Below are 10,967 nucleotides of genomic sequence, written 5' to 3' on the forward strand. Positions count from 1 at the left end.
CACAGGGCGGTGTGGTTGGTAGGTGCGGGTGTCCCAGAGATGTTCTCTGAAACCATCAGCAAGAAGGCGTCCTGTCTCCCTGATGTAGAGAAAACCACACTGTGTGCAACAGATGCAGTAGATGACATTGATAGAGGTACAGGTAAATTTCTGATAGATGTGGAAGGATCTCATGAGACCTTGGACGGAGGTGAGGGGAGTGGTGTGAGCACAGGTTTTGCATTTCCTGCGGTGGCAGGGAAAGGTGTCAGGAGTAGGGTGTGAGCTGATGTGGATCTGATGAGGGAATCGCAGAGCAAATGATCTTTTTGGAACACTGATAGGGGTGGAAAGGGAAATATATCTCTGGTGGTGGGGTCTGTTTGGAGGTGGCTGACATGGCGGATGATGGTGATGCGTTATATGCGGAGGTTGGTAGGGTGGAAGGCGAGGACTTGGGGGTCCTGTCCTTGTTGTGTTAGGAGGTGTGAGGTTCAAGGGCGGTGGTGTGTGAAGTGAAGGAGATGTGCTGGAGGGCATCATCAACCACATGGGAAGGGAAGTTGCGATTGTGGAAGGAGGAGGCCATCTGGGATTTTGAGGTGGAATTAGTTAGTACCAACCATAGAAATGATTATGACTTAAGACTGGAATAACGTGAGTGGCAAGCTCCCGTCATTGAGAAAGTTATGCTTTGGGTTTGGGGTATTCAAGCAAAGGTCAGTAATATTCCTGATACCAGAACCACAATTGTTCTGCCATTCTCACAGTTCAGATTAAGTGGTCACAATATCAACATCTTTTCTCCACCAGCAGTCTATACCTCACTCCCTCCAGAACACTCAACTGTGGCATAAATGCTGCCCCCTCCACACTTCAGCCCTGATGAAGAGTCACCTAGGCTTGAAACATTAGCTTTCTCTCTCCATAGATGCCGTTTGACCCACTGTGATTGCCAGCATTTGTTGTCTTCATTAGAGATAGACTTCTATTTGTCTTATTGCCTAGACTTAAAAAAGGGCTGTGCCACCAACAGGGATCAATATCGGTATATCTGCCAACAGACAGCCACATTCCATATTGGCCTAAAACTCAAAAGAAGCCTCCCAGGGCTACGTCACAAATAGAAAAGAATGTCAGTTAAAGACCTCGTGCCCAAATTGTGCTCCATTTGTGCAATTGCCTTGTCCTGAACACAACAGATAAAATGACACACAGTTTAAACAACAGCCTATAAAGAAGCTATCGTCAGCCTTTACCAGAAGATGTCCCAAGCCTGTCCATCTCTAGTTGTGCAGTCATATGATTAGCTTAATTGGAAATGTGTGCCATTAATTAATAATTGGTTCGTAAATGTTAAAGGTGGGATGAAACAAATATAAAATATATGTCTTGCCTTTGTTTGGGAAACAGCTCTAAACATTTTCAGAGGGTTGCTTCCCACTGGTGCAATTTTAATAAATTCTTTGATGCTGGAAGTCTACTGCTGGGTGTCGTGTGAATCATTTGGTCCTTCCACCCCAATACCATATTGTCCTTTATCCTGTGAATGTGTGTTTGGGCATCAATCTTGAGCAGTTCAAATGCTACCTTCATGGCTTATAACCTTGGGTATTCTGACAGGCAAAGAAGGCTCATCACTTTCGTTCCAGGTCACATTTGAAAGTCATGTTCATCGACCTAGTTCTGGTGATGACAGTGCTGAAACCCTGGGCACAGGAGTTTAGTACAGCTGTTTAGAAATGGAGTTGGATGGTTGAAGATATTCCAGATTGGTCATGAGCAGCACCCGAAATTCTGTTTGTTGGGTTGTTATTCACCTGAGCTAGATATTTTTCTTCTTGAATCTTTGCACTTTGTAATGTCTTCATAGTGGGTGGATGTTTATCATGAACTTGAACAAGTCAATGATTTACCCAACAAGCAGCATTCCCCCGTGTGGATTTATTGACAATAAACGTCAATTAGATTTCTTAGATTTAGAGCTTTCAGGAGGAACCTGCAATTTGACTTTTATTGCAGACAAAAATAAAATTTTGAGAACAACAATTGGAACACTTCATTACACTCAATGTGTCCAAACATTCAACTCTGAAATCATGAGACTCTGTATATTGTACTCCAGTGATGTGGATGTCCAAGAAACTTCATCACAATCCTGTAACTTTATGATAAAATGGTAACTTTCTTGACTGGGAGATCTGAAACAGAAGATTCAAAATCCAGACTAGTGTCAAACAAGGCTGTGTGATCATCCATTTACACTTTACCTGACAGTGGCTACTGATCTCAAAAATCAACTGCCTCCGGTGTCAAAGTTAAAAACCATTGATGTGTAACTCATTTATCTGAGCCACCTCTGTGCCAAAACTGAATGGATCATCATATATACATATGACGTACAGCCTTCAGATGACCACAATGTAACTCCACATGTCAACAAAAATTCCAGAGTAGAGAAACAATGACACCACTACACTCCTGTATTGCAGCGAGGCCTGAACTGTGTGTAACAATGACACACAAGACTACATTGGTTAATATTTGCAACCATTTTATTTGATTGTGATAACATTAGCTGAGAACAGTCATTTAAAGGAGAATCATCATCTGACCACTCCCAGGAGAGACACATCTTGAACAAAAATTGCTCACAGCAACAAGACAAAGGAAGGCATCCAGAAAATTCCAGTTAAGGAACTGCTATGCTAAACCAGACTACCAAGAACCACAGCCTGCAATGCCATAAAAATGAAACAAAGGTGTTCCCTCCCAGAATCTGCTATGTTTACGGAATTCACTTGTGGGAACAACTTCCAACTATTTCAATACAGAAGCCATTATTCATACTGAATTTGATTTCAACCTTTTTTTTTCCAAAGTCTGAAGTCACATGGCACCAGGTTATAGTCTAACAGGTTTATTTGAAATCAAAAGCTTCAGGAGTGTTGCCCAAGTCACTTCACTTGATGAAACAGCAGCACTCAGAGCTTGTGATTTATAAAGAACCTTTTAGACTATAACGTATCATGCCCACTCCACCCCAGTCCAACACCGACATCTCCACGTCATGGCCTTTTATTTCAGAAAGAGAATCGTTGCAATCTATACTTGCAACAATATCAGAGAATTATCACATTTTCATCCTCATATACAATTACCTGTTTATTACTTTAGCTCTTAACTGGAATTTTACTTGTGATTGTTAGCAATAGTTGCACAATAAAATTAATTTTATTTTGTTTAAAACAAGCTGTGCTGGTGGTTATTTTTAAATTGAAGCTTGTAAATTGACATATGCACTTAGACATATTGTTAGTTCACTCAAAGAAATTTCTTGAATGCGGTTGTAACATTTTAGTGGATGCCAAACATTGTGCTGTTGTTTGACTGCTGTTTTATCCATCTAATGTATAGATTTATCAATAACTAATTTTTTTTAATCTTAACCCAAATTACCTTATTTGGCCGCATGGTGAGTTCTGGTTCACTGTCACTTGTGGACTGGAATAATTTCTCCATGGGTTTACAATTTCCAGTTCACAGGAAGCACAAATATTTCCCTAAGAAAGAAAGACTTACATTTATATATCACCTTTCATTATCCCAGATCATCCAAAGGCAGGCTTTTTTTTAACATTAATGCTAACTCTGATTTCTCTGCACAGATGCTGCCAGACCTGCTGAGCTTTTCCAGAAACTTCTGTTTCTGTTCCATGGTTAATGTTATTAATATTGATCACTTTATTTGATTAAGTAATAACTTAAGAGTCAGTTCTTACTGGTTCAGTGACGTTTGAACTAAAAGCCACAGCAATAAATAGCTTTGCACATGATGGACAGGCAATGGAGTTTGACTGATGAACAGTACAACCTGATTGATGGCAAGTGTATAAACAGCTTTAGTCCTGCAGAGTGTATGCCTCGTAGTGCCTGTGAGAATTTGACAAGAACTCGTGGTTTTCAGATTCTTGTTTTAGTTAAGTTTAAAAGGAGGCCTGGACTTAAAAAGAGACACATCATCTAGCATTTGTTGCTGCAGGAAGAGTAAACTTGTCAACTACAGAAGATGATGGAAGGAAGAACATTGATAGATGACTGATTTAGAGGAAATTATATTTGGGAGCTGTCTAGAAAAAATAAAACTGTCAATACTGTTATAATACACATTATTGTAAATCTAATAAAATTGTTGTCTTCACGTATCATTTGACATGAGTCATCTATTACAGTTACATGCACAGGAAGTGTCCAAACCCAAATAAGACTCAGGAAGGGTCTCTCAGCAGATAAGTGTTAGGCATGATTCTTCATGCTGTAGCCCAAGAGTGTAACTTAAAGTTGTAGTTTTAAGTCCAAGTCTAGATGGATTCCTCCATGAATGTGGAATAAGGCAGTTGTCGGGATCACAGAGGTTGAGAGGCTATGAAGAAGGGTCACTAAACTCAAAATGTTAACTTTCTTCTCTCTGCAAATGCTGCCAAACCTTCCGAGTTTCTCCCGGAATCTGTTATTGTTGGTTACAACTGCTAGACACGTTAAGAGCCGAATGAAATCAAAAGGAACTGCGGATGCTGGAAATCAAAGTTTATGTTAAATCTAATTTCTCTCCACAGATACAGCCAGACCAGCTGAGCTTTTCCAGCAATTTCTCCTTAAGAGTTGATCCATACTCAAAACACTTTTTCGTTCCCTCACCCCACCATAAATTTAAAAAGGGGAAGTTGGAGAGTGAAAGGTAGACACATTTACGGTAAAGATTGGATAGCTGGGAATGCCCAAGATCTCCTCCTCAGGTTAGAAAGGAAAATACTAAGGCTAGAAATAAAAATCAATGCCAAAGTGTTTTCAATGTAACAAAGGAAGACATATTCATTCAGAATGCTGGAATTTGCAAGGAAAGCTGGTGGGACTAATGAGTCCAAAAAAGAAACTCAATAGGAAGAAAGCACACATTAAATTGTCGCTTTAACTACAACTAAGGGACTAGAGATAAATACTGCTGCAGAGGAAGTGAATAGAATGGATGAGAGATAGAAAGGATTTTGTCTAAAGGGAAGATAACACATTTTTTGTCAAATGATGAAGTGATTGCAGGTGCTACTAAAATTATTTTGATGGAGAAGTATTTAGTCTTTCATTTAAATCTCTTGAGGAAAACCTAAGTGTTAGTAAGCAACATGAGTGAAGATTATCCTGTTCCATTGTACAAAGTTCAAATTAATTTTGACTTGTTCTCTGGACTGGTGGTCATCAGGATAGTTAAGAGATTACCAATGGATGGAATTACTTACTCCTAGGGAATTGCTTGATAGAAGTGAAGATTACAGCTCTGCCTGTAATCAAGGAAAGTTGAGTTGAAGCTAAGGAGACAACAGTTGCAGGAACAGATCCAGCGTACCTTTCCATCATAAGTGATAACCAGACCAATGGTGCTACAAAGGTCACCAGAGGTCACAGTAATATTGCACTACAAGTAGAAGTAGTTGAAACTCTAATGAAAAATGACGATAATTAAAAAGAAGTAGGTCAACACAAATTGAGGCTCATGAAATAGTCCCAGAGTTAAGGAAGTGGACACAAATAGCTCACATTGAAGCTGAGATTATAGGAGTTCCAGGCTATTGAAAAAATTCTGATGAGGAAGTAGAAACATCCACAGACTTGCAGATGAAGATTTCATGGTTGTTCATCAAATTGTGGTATTGCCAGATATCACAAGGAGATATTGCTAATAGCACATGAAGTTCATATGAAGTTCTTATGTCAGGGCACCTAAGGTGTATAACAGTAACATAGGCATCAATAAACAGATACTTTTCATGACCAAGATTTCATGAAGATATAGTGCAGTTTTGTAGAACACGTCAGACATGCAAGGGGATAGAAAGTTTCAATATGTGATCAGATCAGCATTTTAGATACCAATTCCAGTTTTTGAAGAACCATTCAGTTCGTGATCTGTGTCGGACCATTAATCAAAAACAGGATGTCAGTACTCAATCTGAGCTGGAAAGGAACAAGGTGAACTGGGGGTGAATGACAGCAGTGCAACTGCTCAATAAAAGCCTGAGGGATGAGGCACAGATCAAACTCAGTCAGAGTGGCAGCAAAGCAAACCTGGAGATGAAAGGCAGTCATGGAGCCTGTCAATAAAACTTGAGGGGTAAGTCCCAGATTGAGCTCAGTTAGAACATCAGTTAATCCACAAGAGGAAATCTGCCAAAATTTGAAATGGCTGACAAAAGTAATGTATTTACAAAAGCAAGCATTAATTTGTAGGTACTGGTCACCTTCTTATTCTATTTCCATGTTTTAACATTGTATACACATTAGTGGTAAAGCTAATAAAATTTATAAAAATCACCATAAAAGTAATTAATATAATAATTAATTAAAACTCATTAAGACTAGCAGCACAGGTAATATAACAAATCTGCAATCTGTGGAAATTTAAGGATACTACTGCAATGCAGGACAAACATTGAACAAAATAGCACAGAGACAGGCCCTTGGTCCACCATGTCCATTCTAAACTAATCCAATCTGCCTACACAAGATTGTTCATGTGTCTGTTGAAATGCCTCTTAAACGTTACTTTATCTGCTTCTACCACCTCTCCTGGCAGCACATTCCAGGTAGCTACCACCCTGTGTAAAAAAAAAATTTCTCCATACACTTCCTTTAAACTTTTCTCCTCTTGCTTTCAACCTATGCCAACTAGTATTTGATATTTCCACCCTGGGAAAAAGATTCCAGCTATCCATACCACTCAACTTTATACACTTCTTTCAGGTCACCCATCAGCCCCTTTTTGGTAAATGATTGAAGTTTCAGCTTGGGGGCTTCTAACTTGTTTTTACTTCAGATTTCTAGCATCTGCAGCATTTTATTTTTTGATTAGAAAAGGAAAGTTTTTTTAAAAATACCAGAGCAAAAATTTGTATCAAGTTTCTTCCAACTAGAAGACGAGAATAAGCTAACATTCAGCTCTTGAACGAGTTTAGGAGAAACCAAATTGTGAGCCATCATCACTTTGGATTTCAGACATCAATTTCCCTCAGCCTTTGTCATACTATGGTCCACTCTGGCCTTGAGCACTCAATTTTCACAGAATTTATGAGCTGGAGTCTGAACAGATGAGGGGGAAACTAACCTGGATTCTTTGTACAGCAAACTTTTTATGAGCCTATAGGACCAGGGGAATGTGCCAGTTGATCAAATATTGCAGCTGATCAAAGGTCCACATAATCAATGCAAAACACTAATAATAACATGAGGGGGAAATATACATCACGATTATACTCTTAAATACATTTTATTCACTAAAATAATAATACAACTTGGCCTTTAAAAAAGTTAAGCAGCAAACTGCCTTCTTGCTTCCACCATCAACTGACAACTCAGAGATTGCAACATTTTGGTCTTTGAGGTATAGAATTTTGTGCTGGTTGGTTGAGAGTGCCCGTTCGTAAGGTGCCAGTTAAAAGAATATTGCTATGCCAAGAAGCAGTCACACAGTCGCTTGAACACACGCACCAGCAGGTTCAAGAACAGCTTCATTCCTGCAGTTATTAGACTGATAAATGGATTCTCTAACTTCAAATAATGCTGATCTTCTATATGTTGGACTTGTCGAGAGCATGCTCTGTGTGGTGTGACCTGCATGTCTCTGTCAGAGTTTATTTTTTAACCCGATGATCTGTCCATCCTTGCTTAGGATGATCTGCCTGTACTGCTTGTAAACAAAGCTTTTCACTGTACTTAGGTACACATGACAATAATCAGTCAATCAATAACTCGAACATCTTCGGACAAGATGTTTCTGACACAGTCAGGGAAAGGAAGGTGTGACTGTGAGTGAGTCAGATAAAGGGAACCAAAGGACAAGCAAATGAATTAATGAATACCAAGGCGAGGAAAGAATAGACCTTAAGACATAGGAGCAGAAATGAGGCCATTCAGCCCATCGAGTCTGCTCCACTATTCAATCATGGCTGATACGTTTCTCCTTGTCTAACATACTCATTACTTACTCAGAATTTGTCAGGCATGACCTCCCTTTGATGAAACCATGCCGACTTTGCCCTATTTTACCATGCACTTCCAAGTATTCAGAAATCTCATCCTTCACAATGGATTCCAGGATCTACACCAAAGACTAAAACACTTTGAAGAGTCATGCCACTCCATTCATTCCACCCAAGAATTCCTGAACACCAAAGACATCAAGATAGAAGAGGATAAAATAATGGTCTCCTTTAACATAACAGCCCTGTTAACATCCATCAACATCAATCTGGCCAAAGAAACACTGACTACACTATTAGAAGAACCAAAGATACATACACCAAACACTACCAACTTCAGCAACAAGGACATCGTCAAGCCTGTGGATCTATGCCTTACCACTCACTTCACTTTCAATAACAAAACTTACAGACAAACCAACGGAATGTCCATGGGCTCCCCGATATCAGGGTTCTCAGCAGAAGCAGTAATGCAGAGACTTGAACAAATAGCTATCAAACATCCAACTCAAACTTTCTGCTACGTGGATGACACCTTTGTGATCACAAAGCGAAACAAATTAAAGGAAATCTTCAAAACCATCAATTATATCCTTACTGGCATAAAATTCACAAAAGAGGAGGAAAACAACAATAAACTGCCATTCCTAGGTGTCACAGTAGAGCGAAGTCAACGGGGAGCTTCAAACAAACATCTGCAGAAAAACAACACATACAGACCAAACACTGAACAGTCATCCCAACACCCACAAATTAAGCTGCGTTGGAACATTATGTCAACGAGCCACCACATACTGCAGCACACAGGAACTACGAAAAGCAGAGAAAAATCACCTATACAGTGTATTCAAAAGGACCGGGTAGCCAACTGAACACAGTCCAGATTTCTCAGCAACAAACCCAAACAAGCAGACAAAACTTGCTCAGAAACCCTAGCCACTCTCCCCTACATCAATGATATCTCGGAAATGACTGCCAGACTACTCAGACCTCTTGGCATCATGGTAGCACACAAATCCACCAACACACTAAAACAGCAGCTAATGAACTTAAAACACCCTACACAGACAATAACCAAAACGAACGTCATTTACAAAATACCTTACAAGAACTGTAACAAACGCTACATTGGACAAATAGGTAGAAAACTAAGCACCAGGATACATGAACATCAACTAGCCCCAAAAAGACATGACCCACTATCACGAGTATCCTTACATACAGATGCGGAAGGACATCACTTTGACTGGGACAACACATCCATCCTAGGTCAAGCCAAACCAACACGCACAAAAATTCCTGGAAGCATGGCATTCCAACCGGAACTCTATCAACAAACACATCGATTTAGATCCCATCTACCTCCCCCTGAGAAAACAGAACCAAAGAATCAGAAATGATAACACTGAGACAGGAAGTGACATCACCAACCCAAGGAAATCTAAACATTTAAGTAGGAGGCAGGACATAACAGAGCTTCACCAGAGGCTCTCTGATGTTACCCAGTATGGTGATGAAACATCCCAAAATGAGCCTTCCAGCTCAGCAAGCAAACTTACATCCAGAACCTCAACCTGACGTACAAATCTTCTCAAAACTTGCAAGATTTTTATACCATCTGACCCTACTTTGTTTCTTACTATTGATTTAATTTACTAATTTATGTATACATGGTGGGCATTACAGAGATGTGGCTGCAAGGGGAGGATTGGGAGCTGAATATTCAAGGATATACATCCTATCAAAAAGATAGGCAGGTGGGCAACCCTACCCCCTCTGCCCAGCTGCCTATCATTTAGATAGGATGTATATCCTGGAATATTCAACTCCCAATGCTGCTCCCCTTGCAGCCACACCTGTAATGCCCACCACATATACCTGCCAATTTTGATCTGCGCCACAAGCTCATTTACCGTATCCTTTATACGGCGTGCATTCAGATATAACACGTTCAGTCCTGTATTAATTATCCCTCCTTATTGTCATTCATTTGTCTACTGTGCTTAAAATTTGATTGCTAACCCTTTCCAAATACTCTGTCCTATTTGTGTCTGTGCTGGACATTTTAATAACCTCTGAGTTCTGCACTCTTACCTCCTCCTTTAATTTGAGATTTCTAATTTCCCCTACAACTGACACCCCCCCACAATTAAGTTTAAAACAATCTTCAGCCCTAGTTATGCGATTCGCTAGAATTCTGGTCCAAGCATGGTTCAGGTGAAGACCGTCCCATTGGAACAGGTCCCTTCTTCCCCAGTACTGGTTTCAATGTCCAATGAATTCAAACCCATTTCTCTCACACCAGTCTTTGAGCTACACATTTGCCTACTTAATCTGATTGACCCTGTGCCAATTAGCTCGTGGCTCAGGTCGTAATCCAGGGGTTATTAACTTTTTGGGTTTGCTTTTTAATTTCGCTTCTAGTTGTTCGTATTCCTTTAGAAGAACTTCTGCCCTAGCTTTATCCATGTTGTTGGTACCTACATGGACCCAACCGCTGGGTCTCTGCCCTCCCACTCCAAGTTCCTCTTCAGCCCAGGCGAGATATCCCGCACCAGAGCACCAGGCAGTCAACACAACCTTCGGGACACTCGATCCTGCTCACAGAGAACAGCGTCAATCCCTCTAACTGTACTGTCCCCAACCACAACATTTATCTTCTCGCCACCCCCACTAGAATGGCTCCCTGCATCATAGTGCTGCAGTCAGGCAGCTCATCCTTCCTGCAGACCCCATTCCCATGCACACAGAGAAAAACTCTTGAACCTGTTGGAAAAGGACAGGGCCTGAGGCTCCTGCAATTCTACCTACTGGATCCCTCTACCCGCCTCACTCACAGCCACACCCTCCTGTCCCTGACCACTGGCCGAATTTGAGTTAGTTAATGATTAGATTGGATAGTGTGGAAACAGGCCCTTCAGCCCAACAAGTCCACACCGACCCTCTGAAGAGCGACCC

General features: G+C 40.5%; 1 long non-coding RNA gene across 6 annotated transcripts in view; it reads right to left on the reverse strand.

The window, feature by feature from the left end:
* Window positions 1-10,967, reverse strand: part of LOC140455464 (uncharacterized) — an 81,954-nt gene that overhangs the window by 69,804 nt on the left and 1,183 nt on the right. For all 6 annotated transcript variants that reach the window (XR_011952862.1, XR_011952863.1, XR_011952860.1 and 3 more), the window contains exons 2-3: window positions 3,439-3,542; window positions 1,376-2,180 (exon numbers count right to left, since the gene is read on the reverse strand). This is a non-coding gene — a long non-coding RNA (uncharacterized lncRNA). The remainder of the gene's footprint in view (window positions 1-1,375; window positions 2,181-3,438; window positions 3,543-10,967) is intronic.

Source organism: Chiloscyllium punctatum, chromosome 30, assembly GCF_047496795.1.
Source record: "Chiloscyllium punctatum isolate Juve2018m chromosome 30, sChiPun1.3, whole genome shotgun sequence".
Classification (NCBI taxonomy): Eukaryota; Metazoa; Chordata; class Chondrichthyes; order Orectolobiformes; family Hemiscylliidae; genus Chiloscyllium; species Chiloscyllium punctatum.